Source organism: Mesoplodon bidens (genome assembly GCF_964165515.1).
Source record: "Mesoplodon bidens genome assembly, chromosome: X".
Taxonomy (NCBI): domain Eukaryota; kingdom Metazoa; phylum Chordata; class Mammalia; order Artiodactyla; family Ziphiidae; genus Mesoplodon; species Mesoplodon bidens.
Window position 1 is genome coordinate 89,473,528 of NC_138163.1, and position 14,533 is coordinate 89,488,060.

Consider the following 14,533-nt stretch of genomic DNA (forward strand, 5'->3'; position numbering starts at 1 on the left):
TGGGCAATGAAATAATACTCAGATGTTCCCAGCAGAATTGCTGTAGGTAAACTCAATGGAGTCATGAGTTACAGGAGATCTATGACAACACTATAGATGGGAAAATGTACCAGTTTTCAAAATATAAAAGATTCTAGAAAATACAGATTGACAATAAAATAATAATGAATCAACATTTACTGTGCACCTCTGTGATTCTGTTCTAAGGCCTTTACATTCATTAACTCAATTTAATCCTCACAACAAACCCATGACGTAGGTACTATTATTTTTCCCATTTTAAATATATGTAAAGTGAGGTACAGAGAAGTTATATAATTTGCCAAGGTGATATTATAGCTAGTGAGTGATGGAGCCAGGAATTGCATCCAGGCAAGCTGACTCCAAATTCTTCATTAGTAACCTCTATGTCATTATTGCCATTGAGCTTGTCAGAATTCTATAATAGATATTTTTTAACATCTTTATTGGACTATAATTGCTTTACAATGGTGTGTTAGTTTCTGCTGTATAACAAAGTGAATCAGCTATATGTATACATATATCCCCATATGCCCTCCCTCTTGCGTCTCCCTCCCACCCTCCCTATCCCACCCTTCTAGGGGAACACAAAACACTGAGCTGATCTCCCTGTACAATGCAGCTGCTTCCCACTAGCTATTTATTTTATATTTGGTAGTGTATATATGTCAATGTTACTCTCTCATTTCATCCCAAATTAACTTTCCCCCTCCCCATGTCCTTAATTCCATTCTCTATGTCTGCGTCTTTATTCCTGTCCTGCCCCTAGGTTCTTCAGAACCGAATTATTTTTTAAATTTTATTCCACATATATGTGTTAGCCTATGGTATTTGTTTGCCTCTTTCTGACTTACTTCACTCTGTATGACAGTCTCTAAGTCCATCCACCTCACCGGAAATAACTCAATTTTGTTTCTTTCTATTGCTGAGTAATATGCCATTGTATATATGTGCCACATCTTCTTTATCCATTCATCTGTCGATGGAAACTTACGTTGCTGCCATGTCCTGGCTATTGTAAATAGTGTTGCAATGAGAATTGTACTACATGACTATTTTTGAATTATGGTTTTCTCAGGGAATTTGCCCAGTAGTGAGATAGCTGGGTCATATGGTAGTAATACTTTCAGTTTTTTAAGGAACCTCCATACTGTTCTCCATAACGGTTGTATCAATTTACATTCCCACAAGCAGTGCAAGAGGGTTGCCTTTTCTGCACACCCTCTCCAGCATTTATTGTTTGTAGATTTTTTGATGATGGCCATTCTGACGGGTATGAGGTGATATCTCACTGTATTTTTGATTTGCATTTCTCTAACGATTAGCGATGTTGAGCATCCTTTCATATGTTTGTTGGCAATCTGTATATCTTCTTTGGAGAAATGTCTATTTAGGTCTTCTGCCCATTTTTGGATTGGGTTGTTTTTTGATATTGAGATGCATGAGCAGCTTTTATATTTTGGAGGTTAATCCTTTGTCAGTTGCTTCATTTGCAAATATTTTCTCCAAATCTGAGGGTTGTCTTTTCATCTTCTTTATGGTCTCCTTTGCTGTGCAAAAGCTTTTAAGATTCATTAGGTCCCATTTGTTTATTTTTATTTTTATTTCTATTTCTCAAGGAGGTGGGTCAAAAAGGATGTTCCTGTGATTTATGTCATAGAGTGTTCTGCCTATGTTTTCCTCTAAGTGTTTTATAGTGTCTGCTCTTACATTTAGGTCTTTAGTCCATTTAGTGTTTATTTTTGTGTATGGTGTTAGGGAGTGTTCGGATTTCATTATTTTACATGTAGCTGTCCAGTTTTCCCAGCACGACTTATTGAAGAGGCTGTCTTTTCTCCATTGTATATTCTTGCCTCCTTTATCAAAGATAAGGTGACCATATGTGCGTGGGTTTATCTCTGGGCTTTCTGTCCTGTTCCATTGATCTATATTTCTGTTATTGTGCCAGTACCATTCTGTCTTGATTAGTGTAGCTTTGTAATATAGTCTGAAGCCAGGGAGCCTGATTCTTCCAGCACCATTTTTCTTTCTCAAGATTGCTTTGGCTATTCGGGGTCTTTTGTGTTTCCGTACAAATTGAGGAAATATTTGTTCCAGTTCTGTGAAAAATGCCATAGGTCATTTGATAGGGATTGCATTGAATCTGTAGATTGATTGCTTTGTGTAGTATAGTCATTTTCACAATTTTGATTCTTCCTATCCAAGAACATGGTATATCTCTCCACCTGTTCGTATCATCTTTAATTTCTTTCATCAGTGTCTTATCGTTTTCTGCATACAGGTCTTTTATCTCCTTAGGTAGGCTTATTCCTAGGTATTTTATTATTTTTGTTGCAGTGGGAAATGAGAGTGTTTCCTTAATTTCCCTTTCAGATTTTTCATCATTAGTGTATAGGAATGCAAGTGATTACTGTGCATATATATTGTATCCTGCTACTTTACCAAATTCATTGACTAGCTCTAGTAGTTTTCTGATAGCATCTTTAGGATTCTCTATGTATAGTTTATGTCATGTGCAAACAGTGACAGTTTTAGTTCCTCTTTTCTGATTTGGATTCCTTTTATTTCTTCTTTTTTTCACTGATTGCTGTGGCTAAAACTTCCAATACTATGTTGCATAATATTGGTGAGAGTGGGCAACCTTGTCTTTTTCCTGATCTTAGTGGAAATGGTTTCAGTTTTTTACCATTAAGAATGATGCTGGCTGTGGGTTTTTCATATATGGCCTTTATTATGTTGAAGTAAGTTCCCTTTATGCCTACTTTCTGGAGGGTTTTTATCATAAATTGGTGTTGAATTTTCTGAAAAGCTTTTTCTGCATCTATTGAGATGACCATATGGTTTTTATCCTTCAGTTTTTTTAATATTGTGTATCACATCATTTTATTTGCATATATTGAAGAATCATTTCATTCCTGGGATGAACCCCATTGATCACGGTGTATGGTCCCTTTAATGTGCTTTTGGATTCTGTTTGCTTGTGTTTTGTTGAGGATGTTTTTCTTGTTTCTTGAGGTAGCATTATATTGCTATAAACTTCCCTCTTCAAACTGCTTTTGCTGCATCCCAAAGGATTTGGGTCATTGTGTTTTCATTGTCATGTCTTTCTAAGTATTTTTTTTATTTCTTCAGTGATCTCTTGGTTATTTACTAGTGTATTGTTTTACCTCCATGTGTTTGTATTTTTTACATATTTTTCCTGTAATTAATATCTTGTCTCATAGCGTTGTGGTTAAAAAAGATACTTGATATGATTTCAATATTCTGAAGTTTATCAAGGCTTGATTTGTGACCCATGATATGATATATCCTGGAGAGTGTTCCATGAGCACTTGAGAAGAAAGTGTGTTTTGTTGTTTTTGGATGGAATGTCCTATAAATATCATTTAAGTCCATCTTGTTTAATATATCATTTAAAGCTGTGTTTCCTTATTTATTTTCATTATAGATGATCTGTCCATTGGTGAAAGTGGGGTGTTAAAGTCCCCCACTATAATCGTGTTCCTCTCGGTTTCCATTTTTAAGGCTGTTAGCATTTGCCTTATGTATTGAGGTGCTCCTATGATTGCTGCATAGGTATTTACAATTGTTATATCTTCTTCTTGGACTAATCACTTGATCATTATGTAGCATCCTTGTTTCTTGTAATAGTCTTTATTTTAAAGTCTATTTTGTCTTATATGAGAATTGCTACTTCAGCTTTGTTTTGATTTGCATTTGCATGGAATATTTTTTTCCATCCCCTCACTTTCAGTCTGTATGTGTCCCTAGGTCTGAAGTGGGTGTCTTGTAGACAGCATATATACGGGTCTTGTTTTTGTATCCATTCACCCACTCTATGTCTTTTCCTTGGAGCATTTCATCCTTTTACATTTAAGGTAGTTATCGATATGTATCTTCCTATTACCATTTTCTTAATTGTTTTGGTTTTTGATTGTAGGTCTTTTCCTTCTCTTGTGTTTCCTGCCTAGAGAAGTTCCTTTAACATTTTTGTAAAGCTGGTTTGGTGGTGCAGAATTCTCTTCGCTTTTGCCTCTCTGTAATATTTTTAATTTCTCCATCGAATCTGAATGAGATCCTTGGTGGGTAGAGTAATCTTGATTGTAGGTTTTTCCCTTTCATCACTTTATTAAATATGTCCTGCCACTCCCTTCTGACTTGCGGAGTTTCTGCTGAATGATCAGCTGTTAACATTATGGGGGTTTCCTTGTATGTTATTTGTTGTTTTCCCTCGTTGCTTTTAATATATGTTCTTTGTATGTAATTTTCAGTAGTTTGATTAATATGTATCTTGCCATGTTTCTTCTTGGATTTATCTTGTATGGGACTCTATGCACTTCCTGGACTTGATTGACTATTTCCTTTCCCATATTCAGAAAGTTTTCAACTATAATCTCTTCAAATATTTGCTCAGTCCTGTTCTTTTTCTGTTCTTCTTCTGAGACCCCTGTAATACAAAAGTTTGTGTGATAATGTTGTCTCATAGGTCTCTGAGACTGTCTGCAATTCTTTTCATTCTTTTTCCTTATTCTGCTCTGCAATAGTTATTTCCACTCTTTTATCTTCCAGATCACTTATCCGTTCTTCTACCTCAATTATTCTGCTATTCATTCCTTCTAGAGGATTTTTAATTTCATTTATTGTGTTGTTTATCATTGTTTGTTTGCTCTTTAGTTCTTCTAGGTCCTTGTTAAACGTTTCTTGTATTTTCTCCATTCTATTTTCAAGCTTTTGGATCATCTTTACTATCATTACTCTGAATTCTTTTTCAGGTAAACTGCCTATTTCCTCTTCATTTTTTTGGTCTGGTGAGTTTTTACCTTGCTCCTTCATCTGCTGTGTATTTCTCTGTCTTCTCATTTTGCTTAACTTACTGTGTTTGGGGTCTCTTTTTTGAATGCTGCCGTTTCGTAGTTCCTGTTGTTTTTGGTGTCTGCCCTCAGTGAGTAAGGTTGGTTGAGTGGGTTGTGTAGGATCCCTGGTGGAGGGGACTGGTACCTGTTTTGTGGTGGGTGAGACTGGATCTTGTCTTTCTGGTGGACAGGACAACGTCCAGTGGTGTTTTTTTTTTTTTTGGTGTCTGTGACCTTATTATGATTTTAGGCATCCCCTCTGCTAATGAGTGGGGTTGTGTTCCTGTCTTGCTAGTTGTTTGGCATATAGTGTCCAGTACTGTAACTTGCTGGTTGTTGAGTGGATCTGGGTCTTAGTGTTGAAACTGAGATCTCTGTGAAAACTTTCGCTTTTTTATATTATGTGGGGCTGGAAGTTCTCTGGTGCGCCAGTGTCCTGAACTCAGCTCTCCCACCTCAGAGGCTCAGGCCTGACACCCAGCCCGAGCACCAAACCTTGTCATCCACTCGGCTGTGAAGGAAAGGGAGAAAAAAGAAAGAAAGAAAGAAAGAAAGAAAGAAAGAAAGAAAGAAAGAAAGAAAGAAAGAAAGAAAGAAAGAAAGAAAGAAAGAAAGAAAGAAAAAAAAAAAGTATGGGTTTCCCTGGTGGCACTGTGGTTGAGAGTCTGCCTGCTGATTCAGGGGATACATGTTTGTGCCCTGGTCTGGGAAGATCCCACATGCCACGGAGTGGCTAGGCCCATGAACCATGGCCGCTGAGCCTGCGCATCTGGAGCCTGTGCTCCACAATGGGAGAGGCCACAACAGTGAGAGGCCCGTGTACCGCAAAATAAAAACAAAAACAAAAAAAAAGAAAGAAAAAAATAAAATAAAATATAGTTATTAAAATTAAAAAATATATTATTTTTAAAAACTAATATAAAAGAAGAAAGAAAGAAGAGTATAAGCAAACCAAAAAACAAATCCATCAATGATAACAAGTGCTAAAAACTGTACAAAAAAAAATATCCCAACTGACAGAACCCTAGGACAAATGGTAAAAGCAAAGCTATACAGACAAAGTCACACAATGAAGCTCACACATACACAGTCACAAAAAGAGAAAAAGGAAAAAATATATATACAAAAAAAAGGAAGAGAACAACAAAATCAATAAACAAATCTACCAATGATAATTAGCTCTGAATACTAACCTAAAATAAACATAAAACCAGAAACAAATTAAATGCAGAAAGCAAACCCCAAGTCTTCAGTTGCTCCCAAAGTCCACCACCTCAATTTTTGGATGATTTGTTGTCTATTCAGGTATTCCACAGATGCAGGGCACATGAAGGTGACTGTTGAGATTTAATCTGCTGCTCCTGAGGCTGCTGGGGTAGATTTCCCTTTCTCTTCTTTGTTCGCACAGCTCCTGGGGTTCAGCTTTGGATTTGGCCCCACCTCTGTGCCTAGGTCACCTGAGGGCGTCTGTTCCCCACCCAGCCAGGACAGGGTTAAAGTAGCAGCTTATTTGGGCACTCTGGGTCACTCAGGCCAGGGGACAGAGGGGTACGAAATGCAGGGCAAGCCTGTGGCATCAGAGGCTGGTGTGACATGGCAACAGCCTGATGTGTGCTGTGTGTTCCCCTGGGGAAGTTTTCTCTGGATCCTGGAACCCTGGCAGTGGTGGGCTGCCCAGCCTCCCTGGAGGGGAAGTGTGGATAGTGACCTGTGCTTGCACACAGGCTTCTTGGTGGCTACAGCAACAGCCTTAGAGTTTCATGCCCGTCTCTGGTGTCCGAGCTGATAGCCTTGGCTCACGCCCATCTCTGGAGCTGGTTTAGGTGGTGCTCTGAATCCCCTCTCCTTGCTCACCCTGAAACAATGTTCCCTTGCATCTTAGGCAGTTCCAGACTTTTTCCTGGACTCCCTCTTGGCTACTTGTGGAGCACCAGCCCCCTTCAGGCTGTGTTCACGCAGCCAACCCCAGTCCTCTCTCTGGGGTCTGACCTCCAAAGCCCAAGCCTCAGCTCCCAGCCCCCACCCACCCTGGCCGGTGAGCAGACAAGCCTCTCAGGCTTGTGAGTGCTGGTCGGCACCGATCCTCTGTGCGGGAATCTCTCTGCTTTGCCCTCCGCTCCCCTGTTGCTGCACTCTCCTCCATGGCTCTGAAGCTTCCCCCCACCCACCTCCCATCTCAGCCAGTGAAGGGACTTCCTAGTGTGTGGAAACTTTTCCTCCTTCAAGCTCCTTCCCAGAGGTGCAGGTCCCATCCCTATTCTTTTGTATCTGCTTTTTCTTTTTTCTTTTGCCCTACCCAGGTACCTTGGGAGTTCCTTGCCTTTTGGGAAGTCTGAGGTCTTTTGCCAGCATTCAGTAGGTGTTCTGTAGGAGTTGTTCCACATGTAGATGTATTTTTGCTGTATTTGTGGGAAGGAAGGTGATCTCCACGTCTTACTCCTCTGCCATCTTGACGGCCCCTCTTATAATAGATTATTAAAGAGTTGTGGTCATTTATAAGGAGGTACAGTGACAGGTACTCTCCATTGGTTTCCTAAGAGCAGGTCATGTCGCATAAATTCCAGCTTCTATCTTGCCAGTAACTAGACTAGTTGATGAGAGGGTTGCACTAGACAGAGGATATCAGGATTTCAGCCTGGCACTTCAGATTTTCCCGCAGTTTCCTTGCAGATAGAAGCAGTGGGGAGTGGTAGAAAAAGCATAAAATTTATGTTCAGACAATTTTGGGCTCATTAGTTCCAGCGCTCACTAACTACATGACTTCAAGCAAATGACTTCACTTTCTCCACCTTCAGTTTATCATCTATACAATGAAGGTAATAACTACTCTACAGGATTGTTGTGAAGATTAAATGAAGTCAATGCATGTAAAATGCCTGATAGAGGGCCTGACACCTAGTGGGTACTTGTTAATCTTAGTCTTCTCCCACCCCAATAAAGAACTAAGCAGCCTTGTAAGATAGTGAGGTCTCTGTTACTAGATGTACCCCCAAAAGTGCTAGATGATATCCTGCCAAAAATAGTATAAGAGAGATTGATAGACCCATCTGATCCCTGACATCATTTGGCCCAGTTACTAAGTTCTCATCCAGTCTTAAGATTCTCTTAATTCCCAATAAGTTAAGTAAAAACTTCCCCATTTTGCACATTGGAAGTTGGGATTGCATGCACCACTTAGAACAGCTTGAAGAACTTGTAGCTTGTTTCAGAGTGTGCAAGTATGTGTGTGAATATATATATGAAGATACTTTTTAAGTGGCCATTATAGTAGGTGTGAAATGACACCAGTGGCTTCTAATTATGTGATCCCTTCTTTAATTTTTGCTGCTTCCCTCTTTGTTTGTCACTTTTCTTTTGAAAAATCTGATAAGACTCTTTTTTTCTCTTTCTTCTTGTCCTTTATGGTGTCCTTAATGTCTCTGCTCCCCTGCATCTTATTGCCCTGCTATTTTGGTTAATAATGTATTTTGTTATTTTCCTCCTGAGATGATTATATTGAAAATTACTTTGTTGCTTTGGGGAATTTATCTCTTTTTTCATTTCTTCCCTTTCACTTTTTACTGGGGAAAAGAGGAGAGCCCCTTTTACCTCTCTTCAGTCAATCATCCACCAGTATTCCTACAACACTGCAGTTGCCCCTAACAGCCTTTTCCCCATTTATCATCAATTGTGCCAGTCTGGACATGCTCTGTTGTCCCCTGTGCCATAACTGCTCAGTATTTATGTCACTTTCACCATAATCTAGGAGAATCAGAACTAAACAGTATAAAGAAACTGGAGAGAGAATTTCTTCTATTCATGGAACTTTCTGCATTTGGACCATTTCTTCATGCACTAAAGGGCCAGACTTGGAGAATGAGCCATTCGGGACAACTCAGGAATACAACAGTAGCATCAGAGACAGAATAGAGCAGAAAGAAGATTTCTGCTTTAAAACCAGGGGGTTGAAAACCAGAACACCTGAGTCCTAGACTCTACTGTCTCTTACTAATTTGTCTAACCTTGGGCCAGTTCTTTAACTCCTTATTTTTATCAATGTCAAATCAGGCTGATGACAGAATTCATCTCAGGAGGCTTTGAGGAGAATCACCTGAAGTAGTGGGAAGCAGTAAAGTATAATGTCAAGAGCATGGGTTCTAGGGCCAGACAAGAGGCCACCAATTTCCTTTTTCCAAATGGTTGTGTGACCTTGGACAAATTCTCTGTGCCTTTTATTATCCCCTCATTTGCAAAATGGGAACCATAATAGTATCTACATGGAAGGGAGGTTGTGAGGGGTAAATGAGACAGTACAGTTGCAGTACCTGACATGCAGTAAATGCTTAATAAATATTAGCCATTGATTACTGTATATGCAGTGTTACTAATCATTCATTCAGCACATTTTTATTGGGAGGCAGTATACACAGTGGTTAAAACAAGCACAGATTTTTAGAGCCAGATAGCCTAGTCTCAAAGCCCAGCAGTGCCATAAATGGTAGCTTTTATTCCTCGGCAAGTTTCTTAACTGCTCTATGTCCACAGTTCCTCGTAAAATTGGGTTATATCAGTGCCTAACTTGTAGGATTGTTGTGAGGATGATTTAAGTTAATAAATGCAAAGTGTAGCTGCCAAGGGATGTACACATAAAGAAAACTTCATACACACACACACACACACACACACAATGTAATATTATTCAGCATTAAAAACTAAGGAAACCCTGCCATATCCAACAACATGGATGAACCTGGAGGACACTATGCTAAGTAAAATAAGACAGAGAAAGACAAATACTGTATTATCTCACTTATATATGGAATCTAAAACAGGCCAACTCATAAAGGTAGAGAGTAGAGTGGTGGTTGCCAGGGGCTCATAGGGGTGGGAGAAATGGGGAGATGTTGGTCAAAGGGTAAAAACTTTCAGTTATGTTGGACAAACAACTTCTGGAGAGCTAATGTACAAATGGTGACTATAGTTAGCAACACTGTATTGTATAATTTAAATTTGCTAAGAAAATAGATCTGACGTGTTCTCATCACAAAAAAAGGTAACTATGTGAGATGATGGATATGGTAATTAGCTTGATTGTGGTGATCATTTCATAATGCATACATATATCAAAACATCACATATTACTCCTTAAATATATACAATTTTGTCAATTATACCTCAGTAAAACTGGGGGGGGAAATGCAAAGCATTTAGAATAATGTCTGGCACATAATGTATGTTGGTTAAGTGTTCACTGTTGACATCGTTGTTGTTATTATTTTGTTAAGTATGTACTGTAGATGCTGGAATACAATAATGATAAAGACAAATCCAGTCCCAGCACCATGTGCCTTCCCTAGTATCTGAGGTAAAACCAGGTTGTCAGGCTAGGGGTGAGTAGCCAGGGCCCCCTCTAAAGAGCTAGGGAGAACCTTACTGACAAGCAAGTGAGGCAGGCTGCAATCCTGAAGAGTTGCATTCTCCAGATTGTAGCATCTGTCATTTGTACAAAATGTCCTGCAGTGTTTTATTAAACCCCATGAATACCCAGTGAGGCCAAATTCAAACAGCTCCCAGCTGTTTCAGTCATGTAATGTTAGGGATGGGGGTGGGCTCCTTGCTGGGGCTACGGCTAGGGCCAGGGCCAGGGCCAGAATGCTTGGCTGCAGACTGCCAGGACCCTACTAGAGAAGCACTAGCTCCCTTAATCTCCTCCAACTAGGATGAGTGGAAAGGAAAAGGAGGAAGGCTGCCATCCTATTAGAAACAATCCCATTTAGGCAGAGAACTTGTGATGACCCAAATAGCATCTATAGTGAGCACCTATTCACCATGTCCCTTTGAAAGCACTCAGACCACCGTTAACAATTGGCATGTGGGCATTCTGGTCCCAGTAGTACCACAGGCAACTAGGGCTCAGGAGGGCTTTGCCCCCTTGTTATGTGTAGAAGCTGAGCAGAAAAACCTCTGAGACTTTATAAGCTGTCCTTCCGTGGATAACTCCTAAGTGAAGAAAGACCAAGGAAGGTTCAGTGCTGGGCACAGACTGAATGGACAGACAAAATTAAAAGCTGTAAAACAGAACTAATGCAAATTCACTAGTGTGGTAACTGAGTGCCAGTTGTATAACGGTCTTCATAGTCAGTGCTAGCATTCAGAAAAGGAAAACCATAGAAACTTGAGCTGGATGATGCAATCAGGGAAGGCTGCTTTGAGGAAGAAGAATGTATGACTTTGATCTTGAAGGCTGGAAGGATTGGAATAGGAGGCTTCTTTGGGGGTAGGGAGGGGATATTAGTGTGAACCTAAGTATAGATCTGTGATTTTGGTGAGTGAGTGGCAAACAGTATTTGCCACCCACCACTACCACCACCCCTACCCTGAAAGGGTATATGGAATTTCCAGAGACAGTGGGGTAGCTATGAAAATTTTAAAATATTCAGAATTACTTTTGCTTTTTTTTTCATTCGCAATATTTAACTTATTTTGAAAGTTTAAATGAATTAAAGGAGGCAGTGGGATTTTTAGATTTATCAAAAGGAGTTTTAAAGAGCTATGAAACACTGATCTAGAAGAAAGAAAGCTCAGCACCATGTTTATCAGACAAGGCTGGCCTCATGACCTGGAAACTGCATGTTTAGATTTGAGCTTTACAACAATTTTACAAGGTGAGAATGACTCTCCTAATTTTATAGTTGAGGAAATCGAGGCTCAGTGAGGTTAATTCATTTGCCCAGTACAACACAGCTAGTAGGTTAAGCAGCTAGGATTCAAACTCAGAACTTTAGGCTCTAACTCATGTCATTTCCACCATTCCATGCTGCTTGGTGGCCTTAGCTACCTTTTCTGGTTGGATTTTCTGAACAATGGGTCATTCTTAATCATTCCTATCACATTCCTACACTTGGCTTTATGACTAATCTGATGCCTGAAAACTCACATTCAACGCTCTGGGGAGCCAGAAAGGGCAGACAAAGGGAGAATTTTAATGACACATCCCTCTAGCCCTGCTCCCGTGCCACAAAGACAGAATTATCTCTCTTTCCTTATTATCGATAAATACCTAAAGAAACAATAGGAGGTTCAGTTGATGCTTTAAATTTAGCTCCAAGATCATATACATTCTTTCCATTTTTGGAAACTAGTAAAGATTTTGAAGGCTAACAATGATTATAATGTACTAACTCAGAGGGAAAGGAAGCTGCAGGCTGAAGTTAGGAATAGAGGGAGGTTGAGCTTGCCCATGTTCTAGCCAGGTGGATACCCACCTATTAGCTGTGTGGTCCAGGTCTGTGTGTATTTGTATTATGTATTGTAAGGCAGGTTTCAAGATTTTACAAGATCAAAGTAGATTACATTGATCCATTCTCCTCAGCTTGTTCTGTTTTTGTAGTTATATTAGCCTAACAGGGCCTACTTTTTATTCATATGTTTCACAAAGTGTTCCTGGGGATTATGGAAGTCAGTGCATGGGTGCCACCACATCCTTTTGGCAGGACTGAGCTTGTCCACTTTGAGCATGGTGAAAGGAATCCAGGCTCTGAAACAAGCTTGGAGCTACATTGTCCCACTCCGTACAGCAGACCTATCTCTCTCCTATAAACTTGGTGCCAAGGTTACCCAACAGATCAGAACCCATCTGTACTCGAAAGCCTATTTATATGTATAATCACTATGGAAGGAAAAAAAACCACCATGATTGTTATTTTTTGCAAAGCAATTTATCAACACCTGTATTTCCCAGCCTGGGGCTTTGAGATTGATAGAGCTATGCTGGGAATCCTTAAAGACAGCCTTCCCAAGCCCTACAGAAAAGCCCAGTTTACCATGCAGTGTGAAGAGTTAGGACTGGGAATGTGAGTGGCCAAAGGCAAATCCTTTGCAGGTAGCCTGCAGCTGCGAACTGTGAGGCATGTCAGACAATTCAGGAAAATGAGAATAGTTTAACCAGACCATGTAATGGTAATAAAAATTAATGAACATTTCTGACTCTATCAGATAGTCTAGAAGGCCAAATATAGCAGAGAAGAGGGAGAGTTGGCCAGAAATGGCCCCTGCTTCTAGTAGAAGACATCTGTCAGAGCAGGGCTCATTGGGGCCCTCCTTGGACAGACTCATCCATATCACATGCAGCAGTAGGTGTGCTTTCAAGGGAAGCTGAGGGCAGTGCTGAGAGGAGGAGGGGCTGAAAGATCATTGTGAGACAGTTACTTATCAGACCTTACATTCCAAAGACCCACAGGTCATTTCATCCACCCCTCTTTTTTTCTTTTTTTAACTCATGAAATTCTTCATATTCAGAAAGATATAAAAACAATATTATGAGCACGCACTATCCAACTTAAGAAATAAATCATTACAAATACAGTCTTTATCCTCTCCCTCTTTTATTCCCTTCCTTCTCACTTATCCCCATTCTCCTCTCTGTACTCTCTTTAATTTGGCATGTATCATGGTTGTATATTTTTACATAATCATTGTACATATGTATGTATCCCTAAACATTAGATGGCATTGTTTTGTATGTTTTTAAACCTTATATAAATGGAATAGATATAGATGAGATAAAACTATATAGAAAAGAAACCAGGGGAATGATGAGCATGTGATTCAATATGGAGGTTGCCTTGGTGTCGTAGCTTTTGGAATGAGCAGTGGGTTCACCAAAACTCAATACATCATTAAAAGTAAGTAAGGAGCTTCCCTGGTGGCGCAGTGGTTGAGAGTCCGCCTGCCGATGCAGGAGACATGAGTTCGTGACCCAGTCTGGGAAGATCCCACATGCTGCGGAGCGGCTGGGCTCGTGAGCCATGGCCGCTGATGCTGTGCGTCCAGAGCCTGTGCTCCGCAATGGGAGAGGCCACAACAGTGAGAGCCCCGCGTACCACAAAAGAAAAAAAATAAGTAAGTAAATAAATAGAGAAATCAGAGCACTATGCATTGAGTAATGATGAGTGTCTCATGGACTGAGAATTGGGATTCAATTCTGTGTACCCAAGAACAAAACAAAAGTCATAACAGATAGGAAATATACTCTTTGTATCCAACTACAACTTTTATTTTTCTCACAGAATAAGATTTGTGAGATTCATCCATGCCAATATATGAAGCTCTTTATTCACTTTCCCCCCATTTCTCCTGCTAGACTAGGCCTTCTCCAAAACTCCCCAGAGTGCTAAATATTCAACCTTCACTAAGTAATCTTTCCTGGCTAGCAGCCTGTGGCCACCTAACTACTATTATCACTCATCTCCCCTCTGATATGCAAGTCTCATTGGCTTGCTTGGATTCCTGAGTATACTGCAGGCAACCAAACAGTTCATTTCATACTTCTGAAAGGCTTGCAAATATTTTGGAAGAGGAAAAGCCCTTGCTAACTGTGCTTGTGTGGCTTACTGCTTCCTACTTCCCATCAGCAGTCTTGCAAACACATATATGGATTGAGGCTGAGGTCTGAGACAAAGTCTATGGATGTAGGCCAGAGGCTTTCTCTAAGAGCATCTAGTTAACCAACTATTAGTGTCATACACTAAGCTAACCTGCCCAAATTTAGACCAAACCACCCCTCATTGATACTCCAGAACAATGGCAACGTTAGCATCCTGCTACGCCCATGTGCCAAGTCTCCTGGTACCCACTCTCCACATACCTTCAACAAAAAGCCTTCTCTTTCTTCCTACCTA

The 14,533-nt window shown here is 40.1% G+C and overlaps 1 protein-coding gene across 8 annotated transcripts in view; it reads left to right on the plus strand.

Moving 5' to 3' along the window:
- The window catches only part of ARHGEF9 (Cdc42 guanine nucleotide exchange factor 9), a 207,483-nt gene that overhangs the window by 165,908 nt on the left and 27,042 nt on the right, over positions 1-14,533 (plus strand). The gene's annotated exons all lie outside the window — the stretch shown is intronic.